This window comes from Diadema antillarum, unplaced genomic scaffold (genome assembly GCF_040938485.1).
Source record: "Diadema antillarum isolate AM-2024a unplaced genomic scaffold, OU_Dant_1.0 seq00001453_RagTag, whole genome shotgun sequence".
Taxonomy (NCBI): Eukaryota; Metazoa; Echinodermata; class Echinoidea; order Diadematoida; family Diadematidae; genus Diadema; species Diadema antillarum.
The window spans coordinates 283,998-309,505 of NW_027272199.1; the positions used below are offsets into that span (position 1 = coordinate 283,998).

Sequence of the window (25,508 nt, forward strand, 5' to 3'; positions counted from 1 at the left end):
ATGGATAACCGACGCCTGATCGCGATCGTCGCTGTCGTAACGCTTTGCGTAGGTATCGGTGTCGGCGTGCTGATAGGTTACTTCTCGGCTCCCAGCGGCAGTGGAGGGGACTCAAATCCTGAAAACAGACCGGCGGACGAGTCGATATCGGAGCGGATTCTGAGCGAGATTCGAACTGAAAATATTCGCTCCAACCTGAGGTGAGAAGTCGAAGGAAAAAAATAGTATGCCTAAACATCAATGTAAGCTACTATCTAAAATTTCTGGTTTTCATTTCAGCACCATTCTGTAACTCTTCATATTTATCATTATGATTGACACGTTGCCTAGCTATTGTATTTGTTTTTACTTTGATAGTGCGTTTGCACAAGTTCCTGCAAGTCTTAATGTGATGCATAGTAATTGTTACTTTGTTTGTAAGGTTTGGAAAGAAATCAAATTGCAGTATAAGACAAACCGAATCTATCAACGTGGGATGACTGTCGCAACATAGTAGCTCCATAATGGTCGCATCATCGCATATCATGACAGATATTACGCTAGGAAGCCCCACGTGGCCGGTACGGCGGCCGATCGGGAAGGGGCCGAGCATATCAGGCAGACCTGGCTAGAACAAGGCCTGGACTCGGCAAGATTGGTCCCTTACCAGGTCTACCTACAACACAGCCCTTTGGCAGACAATGACGAACTGGCAAACAAGGTATCAGACTGATTTGTTATTGAAGTCAAAGGGAACGACTGTCCAAACTGATTATATTCCGTAAAGGGCCAGATGTATTATCTTTTTATTTGATTTTGACTTTAAATTTTGTTTGCTTTTAATTGCTTTCGTAGAACGATATTAGCAAAAGAATTCAAGTACAATAATATTTTATTTTTCTATTTGATTTCTTCACTATTATCATTATCATCATTTTACAAAAGGTGACGAGGAAATTTGATCTTAATTCATATAACTTCATCTGAGACTTTTAAATATGTTTTATGCATTAGCCATTTACTTTACTCTCGAATAGGATTACAATAACTGATCCTTCTTGTATAATATATGACTCTGCCAAGAACATTCTTCATGACAGACACAAATTAGTATTGACAAGTTTCTGCTTTGGGGTCGATGATTCAACAATTTGAGGTTTTTGAACGTGTTTTATTGATATGGAGTTAATGGATATGGTGTTATGTGATTACATTATTTTTTCCCGAAAGAAGTATAGGCTGTTGCAATGTTTACCATTTTCGTATCCTACACGTACCGAGAGCAGAACGCGCTCGCTCTCTCTCTCTCACTCTCTCTACAAACGATGCTTTCATTTTATGTTATATTTTGTAACCCATATTGAATCCTTTTTGATAACCCTTTTTGTGAATGGTTGAACCCTGATTACAGGTGCAAATCATCGACCCTGCCAATGGAAATGCCGTTTTCACGTCAGCTCTCAGGGAGGATCCATTTGGGGAGAGGAGCTAACGCAGGACGGCATCCCCGCCCCGTACAGTGCTTATTCCGCTACCGGTGACGTCATGGTCAGTATAGAGATTCATTTTATGTACAGAGTAACTTAATTGTTACAGCAAACTATGTCTTTGCGTTGTGGCATAGTTGTTCGAACAAAAACGAAAATAATATCGCAAAACTCCCCACTATATCATATCATAATATTATGTTGAAGATAGAATTAGCAAATTATCATGGGCAAAAGTGCCTACTTCATAGTCAAAAGTGCCTACTTTATAGTCAACACGTTATCATTTCATATCTAGTATTAACTTCATGGCCAGTGTATTCACCTTGAAGTAAAATAGTTTTTGAACGAAAATATACATCCTCTCGACTATGATATTGGTCACGTTCAGGGATATATAACTCCCTTGTTTTCTGAAGGAGGTATTTCATGAGCTCTTTCATATAACAAATTGAATAATGCGGAATTCCTTTTATATTAATCGTTCCCATATTGAGACAGCACGTTGATAGTTTGTAGTCTTCTTAGCTAACTATGATTGCACAGGGTCTTAATCAAAGTTATAGAACTCCGTAACTTCTGAACGGATCACCTAACTTCTCTCAAACCACACTGATATGTTCTGCTAATGTGATGTCGGCATGCACTGAGTCCACATAAATTTGGGTAGATTTCCTTTACACGTAGGACCTATACACAATCATGATCAAGTTTGGGTTGCTGCAAGCCTGCATGGTCATTGCAAAACAGGAAAAAAAATGGACAGACAAAAATGGTGTGGGGGATGGTACCAGTAGTTCTATATGGGTGATCACAATAGGAAAGGATGAAGAGGCGCGATTCAGAGTATTCTTTAGTGGGTATGCATTCCATTACTTGACTTTGCTTCTCAGCGACACCTCTCTGATCCTTTGTGACGTCATGTAGATAATGTTTCAATGGTAAATCTATTCATGTCATCACTGTTTCTATTTTCCTAAATGCAAACCCAGGGTGACATAATGTACGTCAACTATGGTCGAGAAGAGGACTATGAATACATCATAAACGAGCTGGATCCAGGTGCCAACTTCACCGGCAAAATCGTTCTCTCCAGAATTGGTGGAACTGATCACTTTATAAAAGTTAGTTTCAGTAATTTAATATTTGATTTCAGTTTTTGTTTTTCTGTCATTAAGATATGATGGATTTTCAGCCAGCTCTTTTTCGTAACTGAATACAATACAATGACAATTAGGCTGACGACGGTAATGATGGTATGTAACAATAACAGCAACGATAACACCGACAAAAATGATGATAATTATACTGATTGCAATTTTCTTTTAACTGATTGATTTTCTTTTAACTATGTAAAGCAAGAAATAGCAAAGAAATATTAAAGATATATAAGAATAAAGAAATATAAGATATTACCTAAAAATATGAACGAAAACATAACAAATCATCGGAACGCTTCCGATGGGAAATTACTCACATACAAAAAGGAAAATGTCGCATTTTCACAGGCTTTGTGTGATCCTTTTTTCTCCTCTACACCGCGTCCTATCTTTAAACAGACATTTGCACTACAAATTCAGCGAATTATGTCAACGAGAAACAAAGAACCAGTTCATTTACGTCTCTTCATCTTCATTGTATATCTTTGTCTTTGTTTTGTTTTCAATGCATAGCGCCCTATATATACGGGAATATTATCGTGCAGATTAAGATGATAAGAAAATATAGGATATATATAGGATCCTCTAAATACATGGATGTTTCTTATTAGGTAACAAGTGAAGTATAACGGGAAAGCTTTTATTTTGCATTATCTGTTAAATCTTTAAAATACCACTTAACCCGTTGTACTCCCATTATGATAATGCTATATATATATATATACACACTCAGCAAAAAAAGTAAGTTCCCAACTAACATTTTTGGATATATCTCAAAAAGTATTTTACGGATGTTCATAATTCGAACGGGAATGGATAGGGAATTTCATTACTCATAACATGAATGGCATATCATTGCCACCAGATATCATTATTGGTGTAAAAAAATCGCATTTTATGTCAAAATGCATGGGAAAAAAAGTTGCACTTTAGGCCATAGAGAGCATATTGTATACATTTCCTATGTAAGTTATCAAATGATCTTTTTAAATTGTGTAATTCTCAGGAATTTCTTCAGGTACAATGTGCTTCCCTATTAAACAGATGTTATGCATACTTTTTGAACAATAGGCCTTCTCAATATGAAAATATTGGTAGAAACCATGTGATTTGTAATTCCAATTCAGGTTGATCACATTAATGTGCCTGTGGGCATTTTGCATCATGCCCTCAAGTTGTAGATCAGTTTGCTGAGGGAAATGGCATCGAACGTATGGAGTGGCCTGCAAGATCCCCTGACTGTAATCCAGTAGAGAATCTTTGGGATATCATTAAGTGGAAAGCGAGCAAGAAGTTGAAAGATGACACTTCACTGCAAGAATTTCAGCGCATCTTGCAGAGAGCATAGACCAACATTGAGCAGCGCCAAGTACAAACTTAAGTTAACAGTTTGAGGAGGAGATGGCGGCTGGTCATTGCGGGTGGTGGACATATCAATTATCAAATACTTCACTATATGCTCATGAAAAGAAAGAGATAGAGAAATATGCAATAACCCATGCTTAAATGTTCAGAATCATGAGTGATTGTTTGATTATTTGTGTAAAAGTCATTGCCAATCACTAAAGTGCAACTTTTGTTTCCATGCATTTTGACATAAAATCCATTTTTTCACACCAATAATGATATCTGGTGGCAATGATTTTCCACTCATGTTATGAGTAATAAAATTCTTTATCCATTTCCGTTTGAATTACGAAAATCGGTTGAATACTTTTTGAGATATATCCACAAATGCTAGGGGGGAACTTACTTTTTTTGCTGAGTGTATATATATATTATTCATACGATATGAATGATTATTATGTCTATTCGTGTGCATATTTACGAAACACTTTAGACCATGATATTTGTGACGCTGTTTAGGAAATTGTGTGAAATGTTCAAGTAACATTCTTTTACAGAAACAATATCATAAAGTTCTCCGCATGTTATCATAAGGTAAAGAAGACAGATATCGCTGACTTACAGAAAAAAGAATGGATTCATCAACAGGTCGATGTTGCAGAGAAATATGGCATTGCTGCGATGCTGTTTTATGCCGACCCTGGCGACTATTCCGTCCCACCTGATGTAGGTCTCCCTTATCCGGATGGTAAATTTCTACCCGACACTGCTGTGCAGGTCGGCTCCATCAGCAGGTACTTTGGAGATCCCTTAACCCTGGGCTATCCTGCTAAAGGTAAATGCCTTCTCTAATATAATTATGTGTGTGAGTGTGAATGTATAATGTATTGGTGTTCGTATGTTTTTGTGTTTTATATCATTATCATAATCATTATCATGATAATCATTGTTTTCATTATAATCATCACATACCATCGTTTTTTCCATTATCATAATCATTGTTATCATATGGTGTGTTGTAAACAAAAAAAAAAGGTTAATGATAATTATTCAATGAATTTATAGCAGGAAAATAAATAACTCGACGCAAGAATTTATTAATGTGAATAAAAAAAAAAAACATGTTCCCCCAAATCTTTCCTGTCGTTACGAAGGTACTGAATATCGTACATTTTACTAAAGGAATACGGTTAATTACGATTATTGTGATATTTTGTGTTATTTAAACAATAAACGCAATCGTCAACCTGGATTATACGCTGCATAACCATAGACACATTTTGCAAACAATAAAGAATTCAACATACGTTAATTAAGTCCCTATCATAGAGATCAAAATAACACCAGAAACAACAAGAACTAATATTCTTCATGTTCTTGAAATCTTGTAACTATCCTCATAGATATGTGGTGATAGGGGACGAACACATCGATTTCCGAAATTTGTGTTTTTGAAACATCTCTATTAAGCTGTTAAACAAAAAGAAAATAATAATACCAATATAACTATTCTCCCACAAAAGATTTTGCACACCGGAGACTGCTAAATGAGACGGACCTGCCCAAGATTCCAGTCCAGCCAATCAGCTTTCGAGATGCTTTCACTTTGCTCAGGTAAAGGTAAACCTTTCTGTGGCGAAAATAGTACATTATCGAATTTTCATGCGCATCCGCGGAGAGTACCGTGGTAGTAATGGCGATGAAAATGAAAAGATAAACACAAGTTGTAAGATTTTATATTACATTTTTCATTCAATCAGCAAAATTTCAACCGATATTTTGACGTATATATATTATAATTATACATGATATGGTATGCATCATGTGCATTTTGCAACGTATACTACCAGTATGTTACTCGGGTGACAGGAAATATTTGTAAGCGTATTACAGGTCCCTGTTTCGGTATGTTATCACTTATCCTCTTCGTCTTGCTGATTTATATTCATTCATTTCAATAATTTTGTCATAATATGTTGTTTGATAAGACCTCAACGTTATGATCTTGGGACCTGTGTACAATACAAACTTTGTTGCAGCTTTAGTAGGTTCCTCACATTTTGTTTGTTCGTTCCTATTCATTTTCGCTTCTCAAATCAAATCAAACGCTTACAAATGAAAAATGAATATCATCAATTTTACAAATTTAAGCCAAACATAACGAAATGACAAAAGAGCAATACAAAACAAAAGTGCAGTTTATACTACATGCATAACAAAAATCTTTGTAAAACATTTATAGTTACATATGATTGTACAATTGTATTTTCTCTTGATTACGAAGTTGTATCCTGTCTTATGTTCTGTTGATTAATTCTATTAGTATATACTTTTGTTGAAATGCGGAACGATAAATCAAAAAGTAAAAATAAGTTTTAAAAAAAGTCGATTCGTTTACATTGTACTTCGACAGATATCTTGCCGTAGGCTTTCACCTAAGAAATTGACAACGACTAACAAAATGAGGATTAATATATAACTGCTTTCAAAAACCCAGAAAAACAGACACGTTGGTTTCGACCGATCAGTGGTAGCAAGAAGTACGGCATGTGTAGCTCTTACGCACTCAACCACAATTGCACGGTATGTCGACTCACGGTATAGGTGACTAATATAGCAAGAAGCTCCTTGGATACGCTAGCGACGTTTTAGATAACATGAAAAAAAGAGTAAAAATGAACAAAAAGAGTGGGAAATAAAAGTGACAGTTTGGTTCCCTTTTAAAATTTCTTTCCCTTCCAATGACTTTAATTCTACAAATCTGTCCAAGAGAAACGTGGGTTAAAATAACATCTAAATTTCTTATCTATGGGTCCATCAGAGTCTTACCTCTGTGTTTACAATGTCCCTATTTCTGCCGTTTGGGTGTTATACCACCAAATTGGTTGACTAGCACCAATTCCATCATCCCACAATGTTGTTCTTGATCGTTGTATAAGGTCTGTGAATGTTAGGTCATTTTGTGCTGTGCTGTCGCAGCTGTAATATGTATTAGTCCATGGGCCGAGAGCCGAAAGATGGGTTATTGGTACCACCAGAGGTGGCAAAACTTTTTTGGTGTCATTTTGTTTGTCGGGCATAGATATGCTTATCAAGCTTTGATAGCATTTCCAAATGAGTAGCTTAGTCATAATAAATGAATTTTTAACCAATTTGGTCTCGTTTTTATATCCCAATACTTCTGAATCGAAACTAACCGCTATACAAATACGAGCACTGCCTTCCGTATGTCCACAGGTGTTCTGTTGTAAACGCGGTGCGCTTAGTCTTTATTCAAGGCAGCGAAGGGAATATCCAAAGGGTTATGATGTCCACAGCTGTCACGAGGTGCGCTTAGTCTTTATCTAGACCAATGTACCGCTATCATATCTATCTAAAGTTCCTACAAACGGGATTATCTATACTATTTTTATACCACCCTCTCAACAATACATCAGTTTTAAACAAAAATCACTCTGTTCATTCACAACATTATCAATTATAATGTATTGTAGTGTACCGGTACATTGTTTTTGCATAATCTTTAATTGTTGGATAAAAATAAAGCGACATTGGCGTGGTAATAGCGTTTTCACCGTAGCGTTTTCACCGGAAAATGATAAATAATTGAAAAATACGCTAAAATTCACGAGAAATTGCTTTGTTGTTGTTGTTGTTTTTAGATAAAGGGATATACACTGTATTATAAGCTTTGGATATTCCCTTCGCCGTCTTGAATATTAGACTAAGCGCTGTGGACATCATAACCCTTGGATATTCCCTTCGTTGCCTTGAATAAAGGCTAAGCGCACCGCGTTTACAACAGAACACCTGTGAACATAAAGAAGACAGTGCTCTTCTTTGTATAGCGGTTGGTCTTGATTCAGGAGTACAGGGATATAACAACGAGACCAAATTGGTTTAAAATTCATTTATTATGACTAAGCTACTCATTTGGAAATGCTATCATAGCTTGATAAGCATATCTATGCCCGAAAAACAAATGACACCAAAAAGGTATTGCCACCTCAGATGGTACCAATATCTGGCCTGGCCCATGGACTATATGTTTAATTGCCCAAGCATCTGTTTCTCCAAACTGTTGCCGGTTTCAGTGCCATGGCCGGTCCATCCCCTAAAGAAGATTGGAGAGGCGGACTAAACAGCACCTATCCAGTGGGTCCTGGATTCAGTGCCCCATACACGAGAATGTAAGTTTTTGTCCCATGCGGAATTATCATTATTATTATCATTATTATTATTATTATTACTATTATTGTTATTATCATTATTATAATGATAATTTCCCTCGGGGATTTCAGAGCTTGCACATGTACATGGGCAAACACAAAACATATCTAATTCAGCGTAACAAAATTAAGATCAATTATAACACAGAGACAAAGCACAAAATAATGAGAGAAAAAAATATTGTTACGTATCACGTGTAGCCGGCTTATGCTAAAACAATATGCAAATAATTATGATTATTATCCATACAGAGAATTTTTAGAGCCCAAATACAAGTGTTATTTTGTCGACGCACCTCATAACCTCCGACCCACTTAGACAGTTTGTTGAACTCGACCAATATTTTTTGCCGAGGCGACCAATATTTAAAATATTGGACGACAAGAGGGGGATTCCCCAAAGTTTTTATAAACTGCACCGTGATTGGTTGAGATTTACGAGATGACCCGAAATATGAAGTAAAAACGTCTGTGATTGGTCAATTACGAATTAACTAAGATATCGTTTTTTTCTAAAATTATGTGTTTATATTGTGTTACTAGACTTGTTTCAAGAACAGAAGATTTGTTTTGGCCTAGTTCAACGTTGATCTAAGTTTGCTTTGGAATGTACATCAAAATACATAGATCACTGTTTAATCTGGGAATGAAGTGGATTAACTTGCACTGAAGAGTGTACCATACCCCATGTCAGGATCAAGTACAGTAGGAGACCATACAGCACTCAGAGACAGAAAGGGTAAGTGAAAATATTCTTTGCTAAAATCCTCTGTAGGATAATAATGATAATATTGGGTGTCCTATTTTCGGTCAATACAAGGAAATATTGGACTCTCTAAGCAAAATATTGGACTCGTCTTCGACTCGTCCAATATTTGTGCATAGCTCGTCCAATATTTCCTTGTATTAACCTCAAGGCCATCCAATATTATATAATTGTGTACCTCTGTGATATACTTTTTGTGGCAGTCTTGTGATCCCGTTATTGTCAACAGAATAGTTAAATTTGGTTGTTTGTGCGTTTTCTGTAGGAGGACTCGCGTGGTTGTAAATTCTGTTTCCGACTTATACTGGACCTACAACACAGTGGGAATCATTCGTGGTGAGATTGAGCCAGGTGAGTGTTTCCATGGAAACGAAGGAGGACTTTGGAGAGCTCAAATGCATGAATAAAAACCGTATCCCAACTTAATCCATCATAATATGACCAGGTGACGTTTTTAGATGTATTACACGTGCAATAGTCTTGTAGAGTTAAAAACATCATTTCAAATATTTTATCATCTTCGAAGTTCACGGGATCAAACATTATTGAAATATCCATCGGGGAAATCAAAAGTTACTCTTGGTGACAGGGCATTTTTGTACGCTGCACCAAAATTATGGAATAATCTCCCTTTGTTTGTAAGACAAGCAGTTACAATTAATGAGTTTAAGGCCAGGTTAAAAAGTCATCTCTTGAAGTAATGTATTTTCTGTTTGAATTTCTTGTATGCATGTCATTTTGTAATGCGCAGTAGAGTATATCATTATAGTAGCTGCACAATATAAATGTCCTTTATTATTATTATTATTAATAGTTATTGCAATCACCATAAAGGCAGACTTAAAACATAACGATACAGATAGGCCTTTATGTATACAATAGATAATGTCGCTTCTAAAGGCTTAACAATATTGACCCTGTTCGAAAGTTCCACGAACAGGACAAATTAATTGATAAAGAATACAATAAAGAAGTTACTCGGCATGACTAAAAGCTTCACAAAATTTCCACCCTGAAGTGACATCTCTGTGCACTTTTCAACTGGCGGAAAGGTTGGTCTCCATCGAGACGTCAGTACTTCTTGGTCGCTTAAAACAAACAATTTGGAGAGATTTTCAACCTCATTACACACAACATACCTTCTATAACTAATGGTCGTCATACCTATTTATCATCTACCTTTCCTTTCGCTGATCCCGAGTCAGATCGTTACGTGCTCATTGGAAACCATCGCGATGCGTGGGTTCTTGGATCCGTGGACCCGACCAGCGGAACGGCGTGTCTCATGGAAATATCACGTGTGTTCGGCATGTTGAAGAAAGAAGGTGAGTGTTTTGTCTGGGTATCATCCATCATCGATGACAAACTGGTTTATCAGTTTGTGTTGTTTGTCATAGACTCGGGTCTTCAGCTCCTAAACGCACGTATCATGAATAATAGTATAGGTTTTCCCGGCCAATTTCGCACTTTTGTCAGTCCATTTGATAAAAGGTTCATTCAATTTAGCGAAAATCCTCGTCACTGCACATTCTGTCATTCAAAATTGCAAGTTGGTCGTTCAATTTAGCATTTCGATCAATGAAATTTGCACATGTGCCATTCGAATTCGTAAAACTAGCATTCAAATTGGCACGTGCTCTTCAGTCATTCAAATTCGCCAACACTGGCCGAAAGGGGTATTTCAGTCATTCAATTTCGCGTATGGGCAGTCAAATTCCTAACATGTTCATTCAAATTAACGTCATGTTATTTCTCTTCTGAAAAGGTGATAACATTTAAACGCGTATTTCTATGTGACTTTTTGTTTCATCCACGCACTGTTAAGCAGTAAAAGTATCATACTTTTTACCATACATAACTCGGGTTTGTTGTTCTGTAACGCCCCTTTTCTTTCATACATGTCATTTTAGGCCTACATGTACCAATACTAACTTCATCTTCTTACAGTCATGACAGCACAAATTAGATACAGACGTATTTGTCAAGAAGACAGAAAAAGAATTATAGAAACATTTGATGATCATAACCTTGACTTCCTAGAACTGGCCGACACACTCGGAATAAAGCACTCAACGGCCAGATAAGTTGTGGCCACATGATGCACTAAATCTTCGGACTGGAAGAATCACTAAGCACATTGAAGAAAAAAAAAAAAACCTGTTGCCAAAATCTTTCAAATAAGTACGAAAATATGAAATGTAATGACGCTTGCAAAACAGTAACTGTGGTGACAAAAAAAAATAAAGAAAGAACCAAAGCATAAACATGCGTGCTAAATTGACTGCAAAAGATGTTAAATTGGATGCCCAAAAATGAATTTGAATGAACGAGTGCGGCATGTCCGTGATCACGTGACTATATCATTCTAAATTGAATGAACGAATAACGAAATGGTGCTAGTTTTACGAATTTCAATTGAAAAAGTGTTAATTAGAATGACGCTAAAGGTAATTTGAATGCTCCAAAATGAATTTGAATGAAGAGATCATAAAATTGAACTACCGAACATGTCATCTACGCTAAATTTTGCTAAATTGAATGCAGCAATTAGGAATTGGACTGACACAAGTGCGAAATTGGCCGGGAAAACCTATATTATGAATGATATCATTATCAGCCATGTTCATTAATCCAATTTAGTTCAACATAATATCATACATTACATATAAACATACATAAAGATAAGCCAATCACAATGAATGGATGACATGGCAGCATAAGAATGCATGGGTTGGGCTCAAGGAAGCAGAACATAAGAAGGAAGCATGCATAAATTTTTATTAAGAAAGCAGTATTGTAGTGCAATTACATTGCCATATTTCTGAAATATGTAAGCCTCTATGTCAGATATCTTTCAGTATAATCCCATTTTGGTTTTTCAGAATATTAGTTTCCCTGCTCAAGGACCACAGTAAAATCCAGAAATCCATCCACGGACCTGTCGATTTATATTATACTACAAGATGAGAAATTATGAAACTCGTTTGGAGTTCTCCTTAAAACATTACTGTGTACAGTAGCTCATTGGTAATCGAGTGTTCTCGCTTTCTCTCTTTCTATTTTGTCTATCTGTCTGTCTGTTTTATCTTTATTTTCTCTTTCGATTTCCCTTATGACTCCTTATGCCCCTCTTGCTGTCATTCTCTACCTGACAACTATACGATATGACAAACACCACAAGGTTGGCGTCCGAGACGTACTCTGATGTTCCTCTCTTTTGGGGCGGAAGAGTTCGGGTTGATTGGCTCTATTGAGTGGACTGAGGTGAGTCAATCAGGACTGAATCGAGTCCCTGCATGGTTATACACTAATTTGCATATCGTATAGGTATTGTCATAGGCGAATTTAGAGCATCGTCCACATAGCGCGGAAAGAGTCTCGGATTCGCTTTCACCTATATAATTCCAATGCTTACGATACCATCAACTTCAGACTCCTTGTACCGTATGCCCCCAAAGAGTTACACTTGGACTTTCTACAACCAGTGGCGGATCCAGAGGGGGGCGCAACCGGCGCACGTCCCCCTTTATTTTTCGTTAAAAACAAAAGAAATAATTTTAATGAAATGAAACCCGGAAGTGGCACCAGAACTTTTAGTCAAGGCCCCCTTTTACAGAATTCTGGATCCGCCCCTGACAACGATATCCTTAAAATAGAGATTCGGTGAAACTGCAATTTCTGGGTATGAAACAATAACAATACCTACATCCTACATGAAAACCACATTCGATTTGCTTCAGTGGTCACAGAGAAACGAGAATCTTTGCAAAGCATGTCGCAAGTCCTTTTCCTCCAAGTTTTGTAAGGAGACGCGTTGTCTCGTAAATATGAAGTTGTTAATTGTGTTCTCTCACTAAAATAACTTCCAAATAGTGACTGTCTTCTTCTTTTCATTTCTAACTAAAGGAATTAAAAATGAATTATAACAAACGGATGAAGATATTTGCGTTTGGCAAACATTAGTAAGGTGTGAAAATTAATGATCAAATAAAGTTATAAGACTCACTGAAGACAGAACTGAGGTCTTCACCTGAACCGTGTCTACCATTCTTATCTGTCATACCATGCAGTCCTATGAGGGACAAAAGGCAATCCTAACATCATAATAAACCTCCGTAAGTGAGTTGACCTACGTGCTAGCCTATATTGAGGGATTATATCCACCGAGAATCATAGGCTTTTTGTCTTGACGTGATTCGTTTTTTGCCATTCGTTTCGGTACCACTTTGGTACACTCCCTTGATGATTCTATAAGCTTGTGTTTAGAAGAATACTTGGTCGATCAAGCCAGATGGTGATTACAAGCACGAGTTGTGATGTCCAATTATAGTCAATGTCTTTGATGTCACTCTATCAGATTCCATTCTGCAAGTAATTCCTTCAACATTGATTGTCTTCACACAGGAGTTCAACCGAATTCTCGCCGACAGAGCTGTGGCATATCTCAATCTCGACATCGCAGTTTTTGGTATGTTTTCTTTGCGTGTTTAGTCACCCCACTGCATTTCCTTGTTTTCCTTTTGTCCTCAGGTTAACAAGCATTGATTTGAAAAAATAAGTATCAGAAGTGACTTAAAAAATCATGAAAGCATGGATAAAGGCAAACAGGTTCTAAAAAGCGTTATGCTATAGGAAGGATTATTGAGAGGATTGCGATCATAAAGATAAAGTAACAGGTTTGGTTTGAAACCACGAACACAAAATCAATTAGTTACTTACCTCTAATGCTATATTAAACAGCGAATCTAAGTGCATAAGATCATTTGTAATTTTTATATGTTCTCTGGACGAAAACTGAGTTTAACTGAATTGCAGTGACTAACCCATGACCAACTAGAAACAAACTCATAGGTCTTGGACAGTCTGTGAGAATCTCACAGGGAACAGGTTAAGGTACAGGGCGATAGATGCAACAAGCTTCAAAATAATGAATAGCATTATTAAATTAAGTTTTCCAGTTGATTTTAACACTTGTTTGGCCTCTATTTTGAAAAAAAGGACCACACAAAAAGAAGGAAGGCGGTAACAGAGGAGACACAAACAAAGTAGGTTGAAATCAGTCAGTTTGTTTTAATGTTTCTTAGCGGAGTTTTACCACGCGCTGCCCGTCATTAATCTTTTTAACAATGGGTATAAAATCACGTAAAGTTTTCACACACATTTGCTCACATACTTTATTCGCCTGCTGATGCCGCTCCAGACACCTTCTATCTCCGGGCATATGCCACGCCCCATCTCAGACCGGTTGTGTACGAAGCCGCCAGTAAGGTAAACTAGTCATTTCATATTGATTTAGGGCGTCATCGAAGAAGGTAACCGTATATCCCCCTCTCTATCTATCTATGTCTGTGTGTGGGTATCTGTGTCTGTCATTTATTATTCAATCTCATTCTAGCTTTATTACTATACAAATAGTAAAATAATTATGCACATAAGTACTCAGTATGGTTATCAATATTTATCATGATTATGTTTGCACGTTCATATACTTGTGATATAATACGCACAATCATCTTCGCTGTCTATAGCAGCAGTCGCTTTTTATTGTCAAGTCATATCTTCAAATCGGATAGGATATAAGAAATATTTACGCCCATCAAAGAAATCACTGTATTTCTTCTTCTGTGAATCATAAAAAAAGCATTTAGTAGGAAAGATAAAACGTTGACAAACAAAACTAATGTGCCCTGTGCATTGATTTTCGCGTTCATTCTTTTCGCGGCGAGGAAACAGGATAATATTCTCTATCGCTTCGTCTCTTTGAATGTTTCATTTTTGAGATCCCAAGTCTAAACGCTTTTATTTTTGTCCATGAATGATATGTCTCATAAATTGAAAATACAATGTTCTATGTATACATACAACAGTACTTTGGATTGAAATCATTCAACGTAATGAGAGTAAAAAGAGCATTATTCACATTTTTTCCATACACTGCGTTCAATGAAACGGTTAATATCGTCAACACACGACAGCCGTTGTTGATGCTGTAGTGCTTTTTAAAATGATATCTTGTGTTGATACTTCTTTTCTTGCTGTTGTTGTTCTTGTGCTATATTTCTTAGGTTGAGGACCCAGACCCATCCGATACGAGAAGGACTGTGTACGACACCATGCGAGAACGCCGGCCCGATTCGGAAAACCCTGATCTCCCCGCGTGAGTTGTTGTTTTTTTTTCAATGACAACAATTTTAATCGTAACCATGGTAGCACGAAGGTTGAAATAAACTCAGTGTTTATTGATTGACAAATTGCCCTACATCGACGTAAATAAGCACTGAATTCTCATAAATTTGAATAAAGCTCAATATTGCATACACTGATGACTACGCGTCCGTTGAATCAAAAATGCATAAAGTTACTCTTTTGTGTACTTAAATTACTAGTACTAATTTACAGAATATATCAAAAGCTAATGTCCCGAAAACAACTATAAAGCTTATCATAAAGGGACAAAAAGATATTTGAAGGGCACCCCATCCTTCTCCCATCCCAAAAGGAAATCTTGAGGTATTTATCTTTCTTCATAAGCGGACATGATATGCCCTTGTTAAAAATAGGAGATACCTTTTACAGACCTCCCAAAATGCAGCAAAACATTAAATATGAACCTCAGGGGACTTGCTTAGGCCACTGCTTCGAAATTTAGAAGTCAACCGTTATCTAAAATTTGAATAATGCACAAAACTCAACTACTCAGTAGTTCTGTGTGTCAGCCACACTTAAGCCTTTTTGTTGCATTCTTCTGTATTTGTGATCTATAAACACAAATCTAAAAGTACTAGAGTTGATGTAGTAACTAATAGAGTGTGTGGTAAGAATGTATATAGAAATGTTTGTAAGTGTTGACGAACTTTCTTCACAAAATATACATGATGGACACACATGCAGTATATGGGTCTGCAAAGGTAGCCTAGTAATGTACTGGAATTTACGGTGAGCCCCGAAAACAATTCATTTCAAAATCTAACCGTCAAAAAAATGTACTAAATGTTACCTTCCACTTTCAATACTTTATGGGAGTTTCTGAAATGATATTCTCTTCAACATACCACTGTATTTATACAACTCTTCATTTAAGGCGTGCAAATGGGATTCCCTACCTTTAATGTACTTGCCTTATTTGAATGAAATTCTAAAAATGGATCCAAAATATGAGCGAATAGGAAATCAAAAGAAAGAAAGGAAAAACCACAGTTATCAATTGTGAAAGTGCGTATTATACCTGTGTTTATGCGTGGGTGTATGTGTACAGCCATGTAAGGCATGCTGATCATTAGCCTTAATGAGTTAAGGACAGAACGCTGCACTTGTTTTCCTGTATTAACTATTGATTGTCAACGATTCGATTGATTCATACATCACTGAACAAACTTAAGGGAAGAACACTAAAAGAGTTAGCGAGAGAGAGAGAGAGAGAGAGAGAGGGAGAGAGAGAGAGAGAGAGAGAGAGAGAAGCTGAGTGCTTATACATTGAATTGGCACTTTTTACTTATCAGTCTAAGAAGAGATTGCATAAAGCGACAACAATTAAGGGTACACTTTCCTTGAACAATAGTCGTGATTTCGTCACCATACCTCAATATCTATCTCTCACAAAGCGTGTATAATATTGGTGCTGGGTCCGACTACGTGGGCTTCGAGAAACGAGTGGGAGTACCCTGCATAGATGGCTTCTACTTCTATGATAGGGTAAGGTTACGTCTATCAAATGATTTTAAAGAGTCTCCCTATTCTATAAGGGGTGTTATATTGTGAGGAGCATTCCAAAACATATATATCAGTTTTGTATGAATCGATCTACTAGAGTATTGTGTACTGAGAATCAAAGAAGATATATACTGTTAACATATATATATATATACTGTATGTTATATATATATATATATTTTTTTTTTTCATTTTATTTATTAGGTTCCCCACACAGATCATACAGTTTATTGTTTACAACATCCATCAATAACAATGTGGAGTAACACATAAATTATAAGTTATAAGTTCAGTATATATACAAAGAGCATTTACATAGCAGAAAATCAATTGAAAATCAATTGAAATCATTCTAAAGGGCATGACCATGAAGGCCGAGCTGAGCAGGGCAATCCATTTGTTTATCTTCAGTTGTATTTTCCAGGTGTATTGTATTATTGTTATTTTGTGATTTTACGGTGAATAAACAAACAAAGAAATAAACAAACAAACCGCTCCTGAAAGACAACCCAAACAACTTATCCTTCGCTCTACGCACATGCAAACACACACACACACACATACACAAAATCACTCATGACAACCCATCCTCGGCAGTCCACACAAAAACTGCAATTTGACACATAAAGTCGGGTTGGACAAACACACAGTGACACACACAGTGACACACACACACACACACACACACACACACACACATATATATATATATATATATATAATATTATAGTATTATAACTATGTCTATATATATCTTTTTTCTTAAAAAGACGACATAAAAACGACGTAATTACATCCGGTGACACGAAAAAACGAGAAACTTCACACAAAGCTGTGACTTTCTGCATTTGATGTCAATCTGTTTTTTCAAATTACCTGCGACCCACACCTCTTACAATGTCTTAAGTACTTAATATTACAGGTGTAACATGCAAAAGCAATCACTGAAAAAGTTATACATACCAATCGTAACAGTTTATCGATTTGAAACCGGTCATGCTACTGCAGGACACGTTGCAGCTGTTCTTCTATTCCCTGTATCACACGGCGTACGAGACGGCGAGACTCGTCGAAACCTACATCGATCCGGAGTACAAGTTCCACCAAGCGATCTCTAGAACTTTCGGAGAAATGGCGCGAATCATGGCCGATTCCCTCGTGTTGCCGTTTGACGTAACTCTCTACGCCAGTGATCTTCGAGGAATGTATTTACGTCTCAACGACAGCTCTCAAGCTCAAGATATGGCGGAACATGGCATTTCAATGGGTAAAATTCATCCAAGGAAATATAAGCTCTCTTTCGAAAAAGAAAATGAAGAGCTAACAACAAACCATTAAATTGCAGTTGGAGGAGCAGTGGTAATTATACTTTGGGTCTTAGAATGAAAGACATGGTGACGGTGCATTAAAATCATGATTAGGAGAAATGACATAATTATCGCTGTGAAGGTTATGGAAGTATAATACAGACTTCGAATCATCTCCCCCCCCCCCCCTGTCAAAGTGCCCCCTGTAAACGTGTGTTGCGTAATCTTTCTTAGTGTTGAACAATATGTTGGAAATGAAGATTTTAAACGGGCAATCATGAAAAATCAAAAACAAGCAAGGAAAAATAATGTTACTTATTTAGAATTCGCACTTTATAATTTGCTAAACTTCATAAAGCCTTCTGCATTATATTGCTTTGGGTTAGCAATTCGATGCAGTGCACACAAGTTGTATAGTTTAGTTGGATAGCACGAGATGTATGCATCGCAGTGTTTTTTCTCGAATGATGAAACAACTATACTGTTCATCCGTCTGGAGCATATGGTTTGTTTGTTTTACTTATTTGTATTGAGACGAATCTGCTGTATCCCAAGGTATTTTTGTCTTTTCTGTATGTTTTTCAGATTTTGGTCCTATCTTTGCATCCATACTCCTTATTTCGATCTTTACACTCGGTTCAAAACTGGGACCTAACTCTTCATAATTACTTCTTTAGCATGAAAAATGCACAGAGCCATAGTTAAAAAGATTGACCGCCATATATCTGTTTGTAATCATTTATAGTGCATAACTTTACTTTGTTGTATCTGTCGATACTTTTTTTTTATCATTGAGAAATAAGTAAAAACTTGAAATTGAAATTGAAATTGATTTGAATTCTTTTTTCAGAGTCTCTGGAAAGAGCAGTCTTCGAATTTTCAGATGTCTGCGATGACTTCCAGAATCGACTGTCTTCAGTGGATACCACGAGGTAAAACTTTAAAGAGGAATTCAGAAATATTCAATTCAATTCAATTCAATTCAATTCAATTCAACTGTATTGTCCGTTACTGGAAATTTGTTTTGCTTGCATGCATTCTGTTTACATCGATACATTATACGTATACAAAGCACACGTAAAACCTAGATACATAGACGTGGTAGACATACAAAAGATATACAGCAATACAATATCACTATCATTGTCAAAAATACATATATCATTATAAAAATATTAATATATACGAGTCAACATTGTATTGGATGTGGTGTGCATATAATATATACGGGTGCATAAATATGTGTCAATTGATAATAACTACATGTATATAAGAAATTTAAACAATACAAATGAATGCATGTTTATGTAAATAAATTGTAGGAAAATAATTATGAGGGGTAAACAGATAAAGAGAGATAAAGAGAGAGTGAGCGAAAAGCTACAAATATGCGATGTGACAAATGAAAAAGAAGTCTGTGTAAGAATAGCTATTAAGCTATCGTAAGGTGGAATTAAAAATTCAGTTAAGCATTCAAGGTAATAGACTATATGGATATAATACCTGTAGTTTTGCCCATTTGGTTGATCCATGAACGTTTTCATTTTGACTTTTTTTTCGATCCCCTTCAAAGCTTATTAAGCAGTCTGTGAAGGTATTCATGTGTGCATAATAGGCAATGTGTCATAATTCATATGCAGTGAGTGTATACACTCTAAATTCGTTGGATTAATCTAATAGACCTTGAGGAAGGACAAATCCACATAAGATGACAATTTTTAGTCCAATTGATTTAAAAATCAAATCAATTAGATTTTAAATTACTTCTGTATCAGGGAATCACAATCTTCAAGCCACTGGCTTTTTCATGATTATCCTTGCCATCTGATTATTGTACAAATATTGGCTATATTGCTTTTATGAAATCAATGAATTGAATTGAATTGAATTGAATTAAATTGAAATTAATAGACTTATTTGAATTTGTCCCTCCTCATGGTCTACTAAATTGATCCAACGAATTTAGAGTGTATAGAGTGAGACATAATCATCATAGGAGCCAAAGTATAAAAGTGGGTGTTCTCTAAACGTTTTATCTTTTTCCTGCTGTCTCCTACAAGCACTCTTGCCGTGAGACAAGTCAATGACCAGCTGATGCTTCTCGACAAGGCTTTTCTCGGGGATCTTCCCGGAAAAGACCGGCTAGACAGGTAAAGATGAACCGTCCACACCCCCTGCCCACGTATGGTATAGATGACTACTTAGAGGGAATTAAGGGTATACAACGAAATTCCCTTGGTGTTGTCTTGCGTTTGTACCAATAAGAATGGACTAAGTTTGATGAACATTCCAGTGGCTCAATTTCAAATATTTCAGTACATGTACTTTGCTCTCTGAACTAATTAATGATATTCAAAATCCTGACACATTTAGTCCATGGACGTCGTTTCGAGCTTGCCTTTAAGAAACTTTGGGCGGAGTTTGCCCACAAACCAAAACTTAACAACAATAACTAACCCCCCTTATATCTTGCTAATTTCAGAATGGATATTGACAATAGAAACGGTGTACTTTTACACCAAACACGAAAGATAGCGAATATTTAGTTCACAGTTCAAGATGCAAAACTTGAGTATGTGTTTGTGTGTGTGTGTGTGTGTGTGTGTGTGTGTGTGTGTGTGTGTGTTTGTGTGACGTGGTCAGTTCGGGTCACTGAAATCTTTAAGTCTAAAATTTTAGTGGTTCGAAAAAAAATATTATGTATAATATAGCGGCCCGAAAAAAAGTACAAGTTACAATCCACATTCAATCTTAATAGAACCAACAAAACGTTTTTTTTTTTTTTTTGTTGGCCAATTTTAGTTGTTCCGGGCCACTGCTAATGTCGATCCAATATATTTATACTATTCATATTCATATTCATATTCATGTCATTAGTATCAATCTATTATGTATATTCATAATCTTAACATACACCATTTGTCTCCATGGGTTGGAGACACGTTTGCTCTACCTATAGGCAACTGATTTCGTTATTTTGTAGTCCAAACTCCTGCTCAAAGTCCCCAATATCAGCTGTGGACGAGCGTGTTCAGTGACGTCATGAATATCACTAATTAGCCATCATAGAAACCATGACACTGTATGAGGTAGTTCTGCATTTAGATCTATAATATAGGTTTTCCCGGCCAATTTCGCACTTTTGTCAGTCCATTTGATAAAAGGTTCATTCAATTTAGCGAAAATCCTCGTCACTGCATATTCTGTCATTCAAAATTGCAAGTTGGTCGTTCAATTTAGTATTTCGATCAAAGAAATTCGCACATGTGCCATTCGAATTCGTAAAACGAGCATTCAAATTGGCACGTGCTCTTCAGTCATTCAAATTCGCCAACACTGGTCGAAAGGGGTATTTCAGTCATTCAATTTCGCGTATGGGCAGTCAAATTCCTAACATGTTCATTCAAATTAACGTCATGTTATTTCTTTTTTGAAAAGGTGATAAAATCTAAACGTGCATTTCCGTGTGACTTTTTGTTTCATCCACGCACTGTTAAGCAGTAAAAGTATTATATTCTTTACCATATATAACTCGAGTTTGTTGTTCTGTAACGCCCATTTTCTTTCATACATGTCATTTTAGGCCTACATGTACCAATACTACAGATTAACTTCATCTTCTTACAGTCATGACAGCACAAGTTAGATACAGACGTATTTCTCAAGAAGACAGAAAAAGAATTATAGAAACATTTGATGATCATAACCTTGACTTTCTAGAACTGGCCGACACACTCGGAATAAAGCACTCAACGGCCAGATAAGTTGTGGCCACATGATGCACTATATCTTCGGACTGGAAGAATCACTAATCACTAAGCACATTGAAAAAAAAAAAACTGTTGCCAAAATCTCTAAAATAAGTACAAAAATATGAAATGTAATGACGCTTGCAAAACAATATCTATGTTGACAAAAAATAAAGAAAGAACCAAAGCATAAACATGCGTGCTAAATTGACTGCAAAAGATGTTAAATTGGATGCCCAAAAATGAATTTGAATGAACGAGTGCGGCATGTCCGTGATCACGTGACTATATCATTCTAAATTGAATGAACGAATAACGAAATGGTGCTTGTTTTACGAATTTCAATTGAAAAAGTGTTAATTAGAATGAGGCTAAAGGTAATTTGAATGCTCCAAAATTAATTTGAATGAAGAGATCATAAAATTGAACTACCGAACATGTCATCTACGCTAAATTTTGCTAAATTGAATGCAGCAATTAGGAATTGGACTGACAAAAGTGCGATATTGGCCGAGAAAACCTATACTGTAAGTGAAATGATCACAGATGAAATAGAGTGCTTCATAATTTCTGTGTCTTCATTCTGGCAGTCATATATTTCTTTCTTTTTCAGAAAAGAATTATTACAATCAAAAAATTTTGTCAAAATGATAATGTTTCAAAACAAAAATGAAAAGAGAAATAATGGCTTGACATCTAGCCAATGCCTTATATGTTTTTATCCTTGGGACCATGTTTTCTTTAGTTCCAAAAAGTTCCAATATCGTCTCATTTTATATCGAACGCCATGATATGCATTTACAAAAAAAAAAATGATAAAAAATTTATGATTGCTTTTATAAGAACGATCGAACCTGACGACTAAAAAGCTTACTAAATTCTTGTCTGATACAGCAACTGTATACAGATATAGCAATGAATGCAATAAGTTGATTCAAGTAATTGAAAATAATTATTAATGTGTATTTCTACTTCTAGCTACAGGTCACTTAAATTTCGACACGCTCGTGAATAGGCATAATTAAAGTAGATCTATAACTTTCAACAGGCACTTGGCGTTCTCGCCTCGCGAAACATCCTCTCGGAGCGACGAGGTGGTCCCGTCGGGAGTGTTCCCGGGAATCATTGATGCTCTCCAAGATATCGACGACGATCCCGACCAGTACGGTCGATGGAAGGTTGTCGCCCAGCAAGTCGCTCAGCTCACCCACGCCTTTGAGGCTGGTAGCTCCGTTCTCAGGGATGTCACCAAATTTTGATGAAGATTGTTTAACTACTGTATTCCCTCACTGCAAAGGATTTTGAAAAACATGTATACTTAATATATATATATATATATATATATATATATATATATACATATACATCAAAAAAGAAACCCATTGAAGAATTACCATAATCATGTTAGAAGGAACTGGTTAAAGATGCATGGTATACCTCTTGTGGATTATGCTTCTACTCCCGCGGGGAAAAAATATTAGGATACAAAACATGTCACTTCCGTGTAGCGGTTTTACTATTGATTGTATATTATTGTTGATCAATCTTCAGCTGGCATGTCTTAAATATGTCATTTAAAGTCATTGTCTAACGACATTTTCAGGTTGAAGAAAAAATATATCTGAGTTGTTTCGTCCTGTAACATGCTACCTGTTTGTTTGACATTGTGTGAAAGTGTAACTACAGCTGTATACATGTGCAATGATCAGGTATCAAGTGCCTTGATTCATCTTTGTTATGGAAGCGTACTTTCGAGACAATGATTACCATGTTTCAGCATTTCATCCATTTAAGCTCATATACAGCTCAGTCGCAAAAAGTTCAACATTTAATTCTCTTTCTGTTTCTCTCTCTTACCTTAGAGAACATTACATCGTATCACATCTTTAACGTTGATAATTATGATTTATAGTCATAGGGCCTACAAAAAAATATCACTTGACCATCTATTATTTTGCAATCAAAGGTCTGGCAATAACAACCCGAGAAAAGTTATGTCTTCATGATCACTTACATTATGGATATAATCAGATAATATACAGGCATACCTGGTTTCCTGGTTGGAAATAAAGAAACATATTCGCAAACCACACTACATAAATAGATATACACAGGACCAGGAAAATCTTCTGGCAACGACGAAATCTAGTTGTGCATCTTAGCCCCCCCCCCCCCCACGTGTTCTTTAAAAAAAAGATGTTCACCTGTGTATGAATATTATAGTAGAATTAAATTTTGCAAAATAGAGATAATGAAGCAGCTGTATACCTGTTTATAACGTGGTCCCATCGTCCAGAGAAGTGTGGATATCAAACGACGAGAAGCGTCGATAGACAATCGTGATGAAACAGGAATATGTTCGACCTTGTTTTAAATGTGTAAGTTTATTAGGCCTACCTATGTATTCTCGTGGCGCCATCGTCCAATGAAAACGTGAGGATATCAAACGACGAAAAACGTCAGTAGGGGCCTACATGAGGATTTAAGTGTATCGAGGTCTAGCGACATGATCTACATTAGATGGGAATGTATTGACAAATCAATAGAGATATCACAAACAGGCACACATATTACTTGAAAGGTTGACATTTACCGAGTTTCATGAAAGGCGCAGGTACAATATCAAATTCTATCGGCCTTGTTATATGCGTGTACAGGCCTATATTTCTGACAGTCATCTTGAATGAACGTTTTAGACAAAAAGATGTCCGTTATTTTGCTGATGTGTAATTCACTGATATACCGTATTTTATGGCTTACATCGCATAATACGTAACTATACAATGTAAGACCTATTGGCCTTTAATTGCGTCATCTTGTAGTTTATGTAAGTACTGTACTCGTACTAGATGTATACACCGACACTCCATCAGCGTACAGAAATTAACTGAAGATGAAGTATGCATTTTTAGAATCAAGTGCACCCTCTTCACCTGCAGTTTATGAGGGATCAAAATGGGTCTTTTTGAAGTGTACTGCATTTCTGCTTCTCGGTAGACTGAAGTGCACAAATTTTGTTTGAGATTGGAATGTATGTGGATAGTTTATTGCAAAGCGGTGCAATTAATGCAGGCCTACTTGCAATACGATACATTTCAAGAATTTATAAGCGGCAGTGCGCAAAATAGGTCTACAATAATTATTAATGTAGGCTTACAGAGCATATCATTATCTTGAATAAATACAATGTTATTTTGTTTTTGTGGGTGACAAAATGAACATATGCTGTATTATAATATACAATGTTGATTGTACGTGCAATTTGATCCTGGTTGGCTTTTTTTTTTCCGAGTGTTGTCCGTGTTGCTGACAGAATGTATGAATGTTTAATGTATTATGATAGTGTACGCACGTGTCAAACACGGAATACGCCCTTTCATATACGGTGACACGACATCTGCTCCTGCGACATTATTGCTCCGGTGTGATTTTTGTTTTCTTTTCCAAGGACTTAGGGTTAGGGTTAGGGTTAGGGTTAGGGTTTTTTTTTTTTTGGGGGGGGGGGGGGATAGAGTTTAGGGTTTAGTTTGATGTGAAGATTTTGTTAGGATTAGGCTTATGCCAGTGGGTGTATAATTTATGTTTGGCTTACTGGCTTGCAGATATATTTCATGGGAACATTATTGTCACGGAAGCAAGAAATAATGTCATGGAGCCATAATAATACATCTTGTATATATTAAACCTGAATTCATCATCTATCTTAGTCTCTACAAAGACTACTCTAAAACCTCACTTTCCCGTACACACACACACACACACACACAAACACAA

General features: G+C 36.3%; 1 pseudogene; it reads left to right on the plus strand.

The window, feature by feature from the left end:
- On the plus strand, positions 1-22,993 carry LOC139709596 (putative N-acetylated-alpha-linked acidic dipeptidase; annotated as a pseudogene).
- Positions 22,994-25,508: the final 2,515 nt, after the last annotated feature.